The sequence below is a fragment of the Chelonoidis abingdonii genome, chromosome 9, assembly GCF_003597395.2.
Source record: "Chelonoidis abingdonii isolate Lonesome George chromosome 9, CheloAbing_2.0, whole genome shotgun sequence".
NCBI lineage: Eukaryota > Metazoa > Chordata > Testudines > Testudinidae > Chelonoidis > Chelonoidis abingdonii.
The window spans coordinates 11,276,214-11,290,644 of record NC_133777.1 but is presented as its reverse complement, the minus strand read 5'-3'; the positions used below and the strand labels follow the sequence as shown (position 1 = coordinate 11,290,644).

Sequence of the window (14,431 nt, the reverse complement as noted above, 5' to 3'; positions counted from 1 at the left end):
ACATATTCCCTCTTTTCCTGGTTTTTACTCTTGCCTAGAAAGTAACCTCCCCCTAAGATGGCCTCTAAATCTCTCCTGCAATAACCAGATTCATATAATTTTAACTAGCTAAAAACCATTAACCAATCTTCTATGGCAGAAGATCAAGAAAATGAGCTGAGCTGTATTCTGAGCAGGGGCTACCATAAAAAGTGGATGGGGGCAGACGTGAGCTAACTGTATCGGCACTAGAGAAGAAGAGAATTCCAGCACTCCTTCATGGTAACATTCTCTGAAATGCTTCCACTCCCACACAGGGCCAGTTAGAGAGGCAGAACTGCATGGTCTCAGTGAATGGATGAGATAATGGTATGGGGAGGAAGGCTTTACATTTATTAGCAACTGGGGAACCTTCGCTGGGGAACCTTTGGGAGAAGGAGAAGCCTATACAGGAAAGAGAGGTTCCACCTAAACCAAAATGGAACCAGACTGCTGACATGTAAAATTAAAAAGGCCACAGAGGAATTTATAAACTACAGGCTGAGAGAAAACTGACAGGTACAGGGGAGTACAAGGTTCAGACAGAGACATTCCACAGGGGATGATCTATTAACATGGATTCTCTATAACCTAGTAAAGAGAATATAAAGCACAGGCATGAAATGGAGAGAAACAGTAAAATGAAAAAGAGTCCCACTCAATTACATCACATGAAGTCAGACAACTAAAGAGTGACAAATTTTATAAGTGCTTTTATACAAATGCTGAAAGTCTAAATACTTCCATAGGTGAACTTGAGTGCCTGGTATTAAATGAGAATATTGATATAACAAGAATCACAGAATCTTGGTGTAATGATAACAATCAATTGGACATGGTAATACCAAGGTGCAGTATACATAAGAATGACAGAGGAGGTCATGTTGGTGGGGGAATGGCACTATATATGAAAAAATCAGAGAGTCAAATACAGCAAAAATTGTAAATGAATCACACAGAAAACTCAATAATAATAATAATTATAATAAAGGATTTTAACTATTCCCCATAATGACTGGGTACATGTCACCTCAGGATGGGATGCAGAGATAAAGTTTCTAGACACCATTAATGACAGCTTCTTGGAGCACCTAGTCCTTGGAACCCACAAGGGGAGAGGCAATACTTGATTTGGTCGTAAGTGGGGCACAGGATCTGGTCCAACAGGTGAATATAGTTGAACTGCTCAGTAACAGCACACACCGTACAATTAAATTTAATATCTGCGGGGGGGGGGGGAGAACGGGGAAAGATACCAAAGAAGCTGATCATACTAGCATTTAACTTCAGAAATGGGAACTATACAAAGAAGGAAGCTAGTTAAATGGAAATTAAAAGGAACTATCACAAGACACAAATGCCTGCAAGCTGCATGGAAACTATTTAAAAACACCATAAATAGAGGCTCAAATGAAATGTATAACCCAAATTAAAATAATTAGTAAGAGAACCCAAAATATGCCACCATGGCTAAACAACAGAGTAAAAGAGGTGGTTAGAGGTAAAAAGGCATCCTTTAAAAACTGGAAGTCAAATCCTAATGAGGAAAACAGAAAGGAGCATAAACTGGCAAATCAAGTGTGAAAGTGTAATTAGGCAGGCCAAAAAATAATTTGAAGAGTAAGTAGCAAAACACACAAAAACTAAGAGCAAAAGCATCAAAAGCAGACAGCCAGCAAAACAAATCAGTGTGGCCACTGGATGATAGAGGTGCTAAAGAAGCACACAAGAAATACAAGGCCATTGTGGAGAAGCTAAATGAATTCTTTACATCAGTCTTCACTGCAGAGGATGTGAGGGAGCCATTCTTTTTAGGTGACAAATCTGAAAAAGTGTTCCAGATTGAAGTGTTACAAGAAGAGATTTTGAAACAAATAAATAAATTAAACTGCAATAAGTCACCAGGACCAGATGGTATTCACCCAAGACCTCTGAAGGAACTAAAATGTGAAAACTGCAGAACTACTAACTGTGGTATGTAAACTATACTTAAACCATCCTCTGAACCAGATGACTGGAGGATTGCTAATGTGATGCCAATTTTTAACAAAGGTTCCAGAGGAGTTCCTGGCAATTACAGGCCGGTATGCCTAACTTTTGTACCAGGAAAATTGGTTGAAACTATAGGAAAGAACAGAATTATCAGACATTTACTGAACATGATTTGTTGAGGAATAGTCAGTATGATTTTGTAAAGGGAAATCATGCCTCACTAATCTCTCATAATACTTTGAGGGGGTCAAAAATATGTGGACAAGGATGATCCAATGGATACAGTATACTTGAAATTTCAGAAAGCCTTTTACAAGGTCCCTCACCAAAAGCTCTTCAGCAAAGTAAGAAGTCATGGGATAAGAGGGAAGGTCCTCTCATGAATCAATATCTGGTTAAAAGACAGGAAACAAAGGGTAGGAATAAATGGTCAGTTTTCAGAATGCAGAGAGGTAAATAGCAGGGTCCCCCAAGGATCGTACTGGAACCAATGCTATTCAACACATTCATGAATGGTCGGGAAAAAGGGGTAAACAGTGAGGGGCAAAGTTTGCAGATGGTACAAAATTATACAAAATAATTAAGTCTGAAGCAGACTGCAAAGAGTTACAAAAGAATCTCACAAAACTGGTTGACTGGACAACAAAATGGCAGATGAAATTTAATGTTGATAAATGCAAAGTAATGCACATTGGAAAACATAATCCCAAGTATACATATAAAATGCCTAAATTAGCCATTACCACACAAGAAAGAGGTCTTGGAGTCACTGTGGATAGTTCTCTGAAAACATCTGCTCAATGTGCAATGACAGTCAAAAAAGCTAACAGAATGTTAGGAATTGTGAGGAAAGGGATAGATAATACAATAGACAATATCATAATGCCATTATAAAAAACACATGGTACATCCACAGCCAAAATACTGCATGCAGTTGTGGTCACTCCATCTCATAAAAAATACATTAGAAATGGAAAAGGTACAGAGAATGGCAACAAAAATGAGAAGACATTAAAAAGACTAGGACTCTTCAGCTTGGAAAAGAGACGAGTAAGTTGGGATATGATAGAGATCTATAAAATCATGAATGGTATGGAAAAAGTTACTAAGAAAGTGTTATTTACCTCTTCACATAACACAAGAACCAGGGGTCTCCTAATGAAATTAATACACTGCAGGTTTAAAACAAACAAAAGGAAGTACTTCTTCACACAACACATAGTCAACCTGTAGAACTAGAGGCCAAGGATGTTGTGACGGCCAAAGCTATAAATGGGTTGAAAGGAGAATTGGATCTGTTCATGGAGGATAGATCTATCAATGGCTGTTAGCCAAGATGGTCAAGGATGTAACCCCATGTTCTCGGGGGAGGGATAGCTCAGTGGTTTGAGCATTGGCCTACTAAACCCAGGGTTGTGAATTCAGTCCTTGAAGGGGCCACTTAGGGATCTGGGGCAAAATCAGTACTTGGTCCTGCCAGTGAAGGCAGGGGGCTGGACTCAATGACCCTTTGGGGTCCCTTCCAGTTCTATGAGATGGGTAGATAGGTGTCCCTAAGCCTCTGACTGCAAGACGCTGGGACTAGACGATAGGGAATGGATCACTTGATAACTGCCCTGTTCTCTTCATTCCTTTGAAGCATCTGGCATTGGCCACTGTTGGAAGATAGGACACTGGTCTGACCCAGGTGGCCATTCTTATGTTTGTATGCTTGCTTATATACACAGGCAGACTTAAAACACCAGACTGAGTCTTTTATAGCAGCAATCTTGAGAGCACTGGCGAGTCAGATGAATAAGTTTATCCCTTCCGCTCTATACGGAATGTTAAATTGCTTTTTAAAATAATTTCCCATTCCTTTTCAAAGTCTCAACAATTCTAGAAATACTGCAGCAGCAGCTTTTTGAAAAGGACAAAGGAAATAAGGGTTTGCACTGATGCTTCAAACATCACCACCAGCCAGGAGTACAATGTCTCAAAACCAGCTATTTATCCGAGCAGACTACAGCTCTGTGCCTACTACAGATAATGCTCATCACACACCACACTCAGCTCTTCCCATAAATATAATTACACTTCCCATGCTCTCCAAACAAACATACAGAAGTCCTAATTTTCCAGTTACCCTGTAGGAGATTTTTTTTTTTTTTTTAAGTAAAAATATGAAATCAGCAATATTTTGTGGAAAACTGCTGGCACTAAATACTCTGGTAAAACAGGAAGCCTCTGAACAAAGGCCACGTGCCCATGGGAAGACATGGATACTTTATTTACAGAATGACAGTATCCTAGGTTCCTTCAGCAAACTTCAGAAGTTGCCATTTGCTTTTCGAAATGCAGTTGAAAGATGCTTAAAGGAAAAAGAAGAGCCATAAGGTAGGGAAAGTTCCCTACCTCTTACCCTTAAGAATTAATTGTCCCAAAGAACAGGGAATTGTTGGATTTAAGTGGGTATGGGAAGAGGGTGATTATAAACTATCCTCACACAATATTTTTGAATTAGAATGCTGGAGGAAACTGACGGCAGTCAAAAGTCTACAGCGGAGGGCAAAATCCCCATACATTGGAGGGGGACTCTTCAGGTTAGGGACTATCTTAATTAGACATTTATACGGTGCCTAGCACAATGGAGTCCTAGTTTCTAAACACTACCATAATACAAATAATAAATAATTTACCTAGACATCACATAAATGGATCAACCCTGTCTTTGGCTTGCCAAGCTCTCCGTAACACTACAGACTGGACCCTAGTCATCACTGGCTGGGAAGTCATCCATCTCAAGTGGGCAGAATACAACAACTACTAAGCAACAGAATGATTCCTTACTAAAAAGTTAAGGTTAGTCACTCATTCATCGATTCAAAATTGTACATTTTAAAAACATTCATCCTACTAAATATGTCATGTAATTCACAATATTTTACCACATTCACCCCCATTGTACAGAGGCACAGTAATTTGAATAAAGATCTGAATTTTGACAAGTTATAAATGATAAATTATCTCTCAGGTCACTGCACAGCACACATCTACATTATCCTTAAATAATTCTAGTTAGGAAATTACACTCTGCTCCCTGACCCTTAGTTTCTTCAGCAAACGCAGTTCATCCTCTCCACTGTGCAAATGTTCTGTAAATGGAATGTTAGGCAGGGAAATGTCTGGGAGGGGTTTGGTATTCTCCTACTGGATGACTATGGCTTCAGGTCATAGCAATGGGCAACCACAAGGAAAACGGGCTGTGTTCTAGACTGTTAGGCACAAGAGGACAACAGATTAGGGATATATTCATCTGTAACAGGAAAAGCTCCATTTACACTACAGACAGACTATTTAGTGTAACTGATTTACGATTCACTTTATTTGACAGGTGGTCCAGTGCACCCACACAACTGCTTTTTCTACCCTCTGTGCATTGGTTTTTAACTGTGTTTACCTGCCAACACTGAGCCTTGTGAAAGTTTTCCCACATTACTGTAGCAACTCCACCAGTGCTAGTGTTTTGAAACCATGGCTGTCTGTAGATATAGTCTGAGCAGGGTTACATGGCAAGATGGTAAAAATGCCAATAGCTGATTTGCACTAGTGCTCCCATTCACTCTTTTGAAAAATGTAAAGTGCTATTATATGTAGGAGGTGGCAGTGATGACAGTGAAGCCTGAAAGATCAATACATCATCACAGTAATGCACGCATGCCATCTACATGACTAAAGAAATTGATCCAAATGTACTCTGGGAATGACAGTAACATTGTGCCACTTAACTTCATATGCATCCCAAAGACCTATTGGGCACTGTTTAAGGAGAATATTGGTGAGTTATTTGGGGTAACCTAAGAGCTATTGTTTCATATTTAAAATTCAGCTACAACTAAAATATTATGACATATAATTTCACATTACTTTAGTAAGTTAAATGTTTAAAAGTTTATATTTTGAACCCGTAAATGACTATCTAAAGTGAACTTTGAATAAATAACCAAGTGCAGCCACTGACAAAGGTTAAAAAATAAGTACGACTGAGCAAGTCTGTATATTCTCCTTCTCAACCTCCTGTAGGAGCAGTTTCCTATTGTTTCACCCTAAAGCAGAGTTTGCTCAGCACCAGCACTGTGGATCTTATTAAATTAATCAATAGTGAACCTCAGGGCTTGCTTTCAAATGGACAGCAAAGTGAAAGGTATGAAGCGTGACTGCTCTGGGCCCCTGCCCCCCTAAGCAGCAGTACTGAAATGGCCTTCTGCATGTAATCAAAACAAGCCTGCCAGTTTTACAGTAGGACAGACATTTGCCAGTATAAGCATTCTATCCCAGTAATAAACGTAACTGTGGGCCATTAACTAGGAATTGAACTGCCATGCTGAGATCAGACACGTGGTACAGCTAGTTCAGTATCCTGTCTCTGACAGTGGCCAGTAACAGATGCTCCAGAGGGAGAACCATCTTGAAATAGGCAGGTTCATCCTCATCTGTAATAGTTAGAGTTTGGCTTAACCCCCTAAGAGGAAGGTTTAACAGTCATTTCAAAAAATTTATGAATCTTGATAAATTCTTGACCTTCCAGACTTCCTGTAGCAAGGAGTTCCACCATTTAATTATACACTGAGTGAAAAAGTATTTCCTTTTATTAGTTTTGAATTTGCCAACTACCTACCAGTTTCACTGAATGTACCCCTTGTTCTTCTATTTTGAGACATGGAGAACAGAAGCTTCTGATCTACTTTCTCTAGATCAGTCAGTATTTTTATATACTTTCATGATGTCCTCTCTTATTCGACTCCTTACTAAAGCAAACCTTCCCAATCTTTGCAATCTCTGCTTGTATGAGTTTTTCCAGACCCTTAATGATTACCACTGCCCTTTGGTCAAACCTCCTCTAATTCTACAGTATCCAAGGGGTTACCAGGTATAAATCAGGAAAAACAATGAACATGCATTGGACTTTTTCCTATCCCTCCACAGAAATGCAAGAATCTTCAATCTTCATTAAAAAGACACTACGTAGTCCTCCAGATTTTAAATACTGTATAAAATAATCCATTGTCATTAAATCCACAAGCTACTATATGCAGGACCTAACAATAACATTACTCAGCATTTAGAGAGCACCTTCAATTTTCAAAGAGGCATGCAAGCACTAGCTAATTCATCCAGACAAAAGACAATATTTTCTTTTGTTCTTCCTCCACCGGTTCTGCAGCTAGAAGCCAAGAAAATCTTTCTCCAAAATTATGCGCACATCAAGGGTGTTGTGCTTAAATCATCAGACAAAAAGCAAAACAATATTAAGGTCAAGTTTCATTAAAAAACAATCAGGAAAAAGTTAGTTTACCAGAAGGAAAAGGGAAAACATTAGTTGAGAAATGCATATTATTTTATTATTATGATTAAATGTGCAAAAACAAAGCCTATGGGAGCTTTGTTTTAATTAACATCTTACTGTAAAATTATAAACACTCCTAATAATTTTTTTGCTTCTGTTGTGCTTTCAGAAAAGCTACACAGCAATGGAGACTGGAGTGAAAAGGTTCAAAAGCTTATTTTGTCAAAAGTTACAATAAATTTGTCTGTCTTGCTCTCATACCAAGCAGAAGTCAGTACACATCAAAGGATCCACCATGTAATCTAGAATAACACGGGGTGTCTGCTCAAGTTGTGCCCGGGAGTGAAAAAGCAAAATGCGTCAGGTCTAGTGTAATCGCGGAAACAGGAAGCTTTATTAAAACCAGAATAAATGGGCAAAAAGAAAAACCACTATTGCCCCAGAGAGCAGGATACCTACCTGCCCCATGAGTGACATGATGGAGAAATCTGGTAAATGGTGAGAGTGAATTAATGGTGAGAGTGAAATCTCCTTTTTCACGCAACAACAAAACAGGCAGGTGAAGCAAAACTTTCTTAGCATCCAAGAGATCATGCTGAAACCTAGCTTCCAACACTAAATCCACCAGTGCAGAGAACAGTTAATTTAACATTTGCCAAGAGGAGAGAATCTTCCAACTTGCAACACATGCGATCTCATGAGGACAAAAAAAAGGATAAACAGAGTGCCCATTAACACAACAATACCTGTACACACAAAAACCTTCACATTGCTATATGTTCAAATCTGTAGATACAGAGGATTCCAATGAGGCGTGTGTTGGCGTTTATATCAGAGCTAATTTTTTGTTATTATTCTCAACTCAAAGGAAATTCAACTTTAAAATGAAATAACATACCTGATGATATATTTTTGGCTCCTCTACTTCCATTCATAAAATGCCTTTCCCCTCCAAGTGCCTTAGGATAAATGTAGCCTAGCCAACTATTCAGTGACTTAGTGGTATCATTCACTAATACAACTTCATCCTACCGACGTTCCAAGACATGGAGGGACTTTGAAAGACCAAGTGCTAATAATAGGTTAATCTGAAACACCTCTAACAGGATTCCTTAACATCCAGCCTAAATGGTTTGTAAAGCCTCCACAATCAACACAAAATCACTTAAAGCCACAAGTACAAAAACGTCAGTTCAGAGACACTGAGGCCTTGTCTTCACTACTGGGGTAAGTTGACCTAAGTTACGCTACTCCAGCTATGTGAATAACATAGCTGGAACTGACATAGCTTAGGCTGACTTACCGAAATGTCTTCACTACGCTGCGACAATGGGAGACGCTCTCCAGTCAACTTCCCTTATTCTTCTCAGAGAGCTGGAGTACTGGGGTCAACTGGAGAGTGCTCTTCTGTTGATTTAGCGGGTCTTCACTAGACTCATTAAATCGACCCTTCCTGAATCGATCGCCCCGGTAGCAAAAACCAGTCCTGAGATGACAAAGGGAGATAAGACCAAATCACTTTGGGAGACTTTATGACCACATCAAAGCTCCCTTCAACCACCTCAAAGCAAAGTCTTTCTATTTCACAGATCTCCATTATTTTTTAGACTTGGATCTGACTTCTCACCCCAATACACATGAACTCAACATGTTTGAAACCACTAGCGTACCAAAAGAAGGCATAACTTTGGCATTATACCTTAATATATTGTTTTGCCACCATCACCATACAGTGGAAGGGATTACTAGTGCATTAGAACTTTCTATACAACTGATGAAGTACACAAGAAAAGGAATGCATAAAAAGCAGCAGAGAGTTCTAAATGCTTTCAGTTTTGGTCTCTGTATGTATATCACACCATGCAAGACATGACAAATTCAACCAGTACCATATGGAAGCTCTGGGACAGCCTGCCAATGGCACAACATCTGTCTCAAAGCCACATGTGGGCAAGAAAGTGTTTTCAATGATTTGTTAAGCCTTTTAGTGTTATTTTCTGAATATGATGAGTTACTGAAAAATAGTTTATAATTAGCACCCACTTAAACCGAGATATACATTAGACAGTAGCCCTTACTGAACCCTAGGAAGTTGCAAGTACCAAAAGTATATATGCGTATTTCTTTGGAATCATACAATTTCTGAAGATATGCTGGGCTTGCTCTCCTTGCATAACATCTCCAGTGGCATTTCCGAAACATACTGCGAAAATTACTGGCAAGTTCAAGACTGAATATAAATGAGACAAGACACACAAAGGTAGGTATCAGAATAACCGGTCTTTCATTGACCACACATTTGGAGCTCTGACAGTTACATTTAATATCGATCCTACCCATCTCAGACTCACCGGAATGGACAGGCTAGCTCATATGATGTGTCATCTGGATTTAAGATAGCAGGAATCCAAGGAGATACTTTGGAGGGAGGAGAGGGGAGGACTCCTATCCTGTAGATGATATTCCTATCAGTCTATTCTGCATCTGTTAATGCCAGTGCCCTAGAACAAGTTTACATAACTTTATAGAGAAATGGGGGGGTGGGAAGAGAACCTACTAAAGCCAGACAAAGGTTCTCCCTCTCAAGCTTGCAACACAATATTGGGCAGGTGCCAACACTGGATCCTTAGATCTGGTACCAGCCCCAGAAATGGGCTGAATCCCAATCTAGAAGTTATTAAAATTAGTCTCCCACAGTGTCACAGTACACACACACCAAACTTCAGAAACAGCCTACTCAGCAATTTAATACCAATGCAGTGCTTTCTCACAAATTAAGCAAGTTTTATTTCTATTCTGTACAAAGGAATTACCATTTTCCCTTTAAAAGATATTCAACAGAACTCCACAGGAATAGCCCCAATCACTTTAACATCATATTTCTGAAATGTTTGGGACAGTTATTGAAGAATGGTATATCTTTTTTTAAATGAAGGTTGACCCTCCTTCTGAAGGGCTGTTTCCATGCAGTATTGGACAACTATTTGCCCAATCCCTACTGTCTCACTAGCACCACAGCTGACATGTGTGCCAGTCACTTGGGTACACAGTATTTGGCTATATTATGCATATCAAATCTCCCCAGACATAAAAGTAATTATCTAGGTGGGGAAGGACCAGGTTTAAACACAAGTTTTTGGCAGAACTACAACAGTAGCAGCTCAAAAGGTAACTCATGTCTCCCCTACCAGCTGCAGTATGACCAAGTTTCTATTAGCAAAAACAGTGCGGAGTCCTTGTGGCACCTTAGAAACTAACAAATTTATGTGGGCATAAGCTTTTGTGAGCTAAAACCCACTTCCCAAATAAACGTGTTAGTCTCTAAGGTGCCACAAGGACTCCCTGTTGTTTTTGCTGATACAGACTAATGCAACTACCACTCTGAAACAAGATTCTATTGCCTCCTCTTCCCCTATCAATATGAAGAATTCAACTTCTGCTTTGGTTTCTGTTCCTCAACGACAATGTCATTTTCAGACATTTCTCTGCTAGATTGCTGATCTTTCTTTCTCAAAGCAAGGAGGTCTCTTCAGTTCTGTGGTCACACTACCTTGTAGGAAGATATTAGGAGATGGTACAATGGTGCTGTATTTTCTCATTTTATTGGTGAAGCCCCATTTCCATGCCTGAAATGGCTGGGTGGATTACACAGAAGTGCTACCTGTTTCTTAATAGGCATGTTCGTGCAATTTCTATCTTCCAGTAAAATGTTTGCAAAATTTACAGGTAGAAGAAGGAACTTCCACTTGAATTTCATACTGATCTCTCCTTGCAAATTACAGCCCATTTATTTTAATTGTATGATTTACTTCTCTTCCAAACTAGGAGTCAAACAGGAGCTACCCACACTATCACCTTTGAGTGGCTTGACCCCCATATTAGATGGTCAGCAATTTATTAGTTTGGCTTCAGGAACCAAGAGAAGTCATTACAGCTTCTCAAAAAGACAGTCATCCAACCCGATGAAAAAGAGGTGTCAGGAATGAATGGAAAGGGGAGTAATAACTGAAAACTCAGAGCACATCACAGAGTAGACTACCAGAGCTGCCATAAAGAAAAATACAGGAACCACATGGAGACACACTATACGTCAAAGTGGAACACAAGTGTCAGCTTCTATTATTCTAACCAGTAGTTCAGGACCCAAATTTTACAGAGCTTTTAAAGATGCACATCCTACTGGTTACACCCACCTGGTTTTAATATTGATCATTATAGTGTAGAACTTAAAACAAACGCAGTCTTAATTGTAGCCCCCTCACAATTAAAGCTTTGATTGTGATTTGTATGTGGGTATCTTTCTTTGTGGACACACTATGCAGGCTGCAATTGTTTTGAGTTTTTAAATTCTGAGTTGTGCAGGGAGAAGAATATCAGTTCAGTGGGTATGAACGATAAAGACATGAACAGAACCTGTAGCTGGTAATAGTCAGGGAAATATGGAGTCTAAACTTGTTGGCAATTCCCTTTTTCATTTCAAAAGAAAAGTTAAACTTTTTACAAAACGCAGGACTCTTGAGAGGAACAAAAGAAAAAACAAGGAAGACCATCTCCATTTGCAGCTTGTAAAATTCACACTATTAATAACTGTTTTTAAGTTTTTACTGACACATATCAATTTTACATCTTAACAGTTCAATACTATAAATAAAAACCCTGTGGGGAAACCAACCGTTTAGAAACAGCCTCTCCACCACCTCCTGTGGCAACAGGCAGCAAGCAGCTGCTCTCGTTTTCCAGCACACACATTGCTCTCACACTGCTATACTAATGGGCCCTCTGACAAGGGAAATTCTAACATTATATACCACTCTTACTAGCTAAGATTAGAGAGGATGCTCTTAAACCCTGCAGGTATCATGCGCTAAGGCGACTGGGCTCTTTTTATTTTGTAAATCATACGTAATTGCCTTCTCAATATCACTCACTGCACTGAGTTGCAAACATGATTCTTCTTCACATTCAGTGCTCTAGCACTTCAAAGACTATTATAACTATAGGCATATATCCTCACCAACACCCTCTGCCCCAAAACCTCACCTTTTAAAATTCTAAGTTAAGGTTGTTGGACTATTTATCTCGCAATGCAAACAGAGAAAAGCAACACCATATCTACACTCCAACCATCTATTCCCTTAATCAACCTTAATTACCTCCCTTACACCATTCACAACAAGAAATGGGCACCCTTGAATACAGACTAAGTTCACTGGTTTAAGTACAGACATTTCAATTATTAATATATGGGCAGTGTGTCTTACATAAATTATGCCACGTATTTTAGCACGTGTGCGCATATGAAAGACATCAAGTTGCATAGCAAAGGATGGCTCTGATAAATGTTTGTCTGCAATGTTTATGTAAATGGGTTATTTATGTTAGTGATTATTCTCAGCTTGATATTAATTTGTATGTAGAAATTATACAGTAAAGATTTGCAACTGTAGCCACTGGTATGTCACAAGTATAGTCACTTATACACTAACAAATCAGAATGTCTCACATCAGAGAGAGAGATGGGAAGCAGATATAAAATGGGCTCATCTCAGGATTAAGAAAAATCTATGTGGCTTCCACTGAATTTGTTACCAACATGTATTACACAATCACAAGGCTACTGACCAAGAAATGATTGCTTGTCTGTGCTAGGTGGTTAAGGCAATCATTACACATTTAAATAGGGCATACCTCCAGTTCACTGACAAGTGGGAGGACAGTTACTGAACACTAATGCTTCTTTTCACACCACTCTTCCACCTCCAGCTAATGGGATGTAACACCAGAAGGTATTTGGCTCTCTTTTGCTTCCTCCTCTCCTCCCCCCTGGTCATGGCAGAATTGATTTAATTACCCTTAAAACATCTCTGGCAAATGGATGCTCAGTTCAGCCATGAATTTCTTCACCTGCCCTGGTTTCTTCCATGCCCTGGTTTGTCCCATTGTCTAAATATTTTAGGACTCATTTTCCCAATTATAGAATAAGCCCATTGTTTCCTCTTCTGATCTCACTGCCTAATGAAAATAATAGATTTTGTTCTCCTTTATAACATCTCCTCACATACTTAGAGTCTTCCCACAGGTCTCTCTGAGTTGACCGTGTTTAGTGCTTCCTACCTCATCTCATAGTTCTTATTTTCAAAACCTTTCATCTTTGGTACCACAACTCTCCACAGGCAGGAGACAGAGAGAGAGAGAACAGGCAGGATTAGAGAGAAATGGGCAGAGCAAGCAGGGCAGGCAGCAAACAGGAGAAATACAAGGAGTAAGAAAGCAGGCAAAGATTAACATGTAAAGAGAAGGACATTAAAAGAGAATGCCCAGAAACTTCTTGTTCTAAATAACTTCTATACTAAACAGTTCTTCTATTGTGCTTTTCATCAGCACATTGCAAAGCAGGTCAATATCCCCACCTCCATTTCACAGATGAGGAAACTGAAGCACAGAGAAATGAAGTGACCTGACCAAGGTCAGGCAGCAGATCAGTGGCAAAGCCAGGAACGGAATTCAGCAATAATAAAAAACATATTTTGATGTATTGCTGAAACTGTGGCTATTTAGGAACAATCTGATTGCCAGAGTCTGGCCATCTATGAGATGCTGCCTTTCTTGAGGTCGCTATTCGTGAAAGGCAAGGTCAGAATCAAGCCATTACCCAACGTAACCATATTTGAGGACTATAAACTTTTCCAAAATGCTTTTTGTTCCACCATCCCCAATCTCCTGATGTGCTCAGGAGATTAGAGGGGAGGGTTCTCCTTTTCAGTATTTCCATTTAAGTCACTGGTTAGTACTAACAGATCTAGCCAAACTAAGTTCTGTTAAAGTGATCAATAGTAGATTGACTTGGCTGATAAACAGCAAAGAGGAACCTGAGGATCCATTGGTCAACTGCCCAGCAGAAGAGGGTGAGTTTTAGGTCAGACATCCCCAGAAGATGACAGCTAACATTTACTTTCTCCCTCATAGAAAAGAAGCCCTTGAGGAATTCCACCATGATTTTAACAAATTTCCGTCTCACCATCAACCTCAGCCTAGACCAGTCAACATAAGTGGTCCATTTCCTAGACACTACTGTGCTAATAAGCGATGGTCACA

The 14,431-nt window shown here is 39.4% G+C and overlaps 1 protein-coding gene across 2 annotated transcripts in view; it reads right to left on the bottom strand.

Annotated features, from left to right (window-relative positions):
* Positions 1-14,431, bottom strand: part of MAD1L1 (mitotic arrest deficient 1 like 1) — a 581,856-nt gene that overhangs the window by 328,371 nt on the left and 239,054 nt on the right. The gene's annotated exons all lie outside the window — the stretch shown is intronic.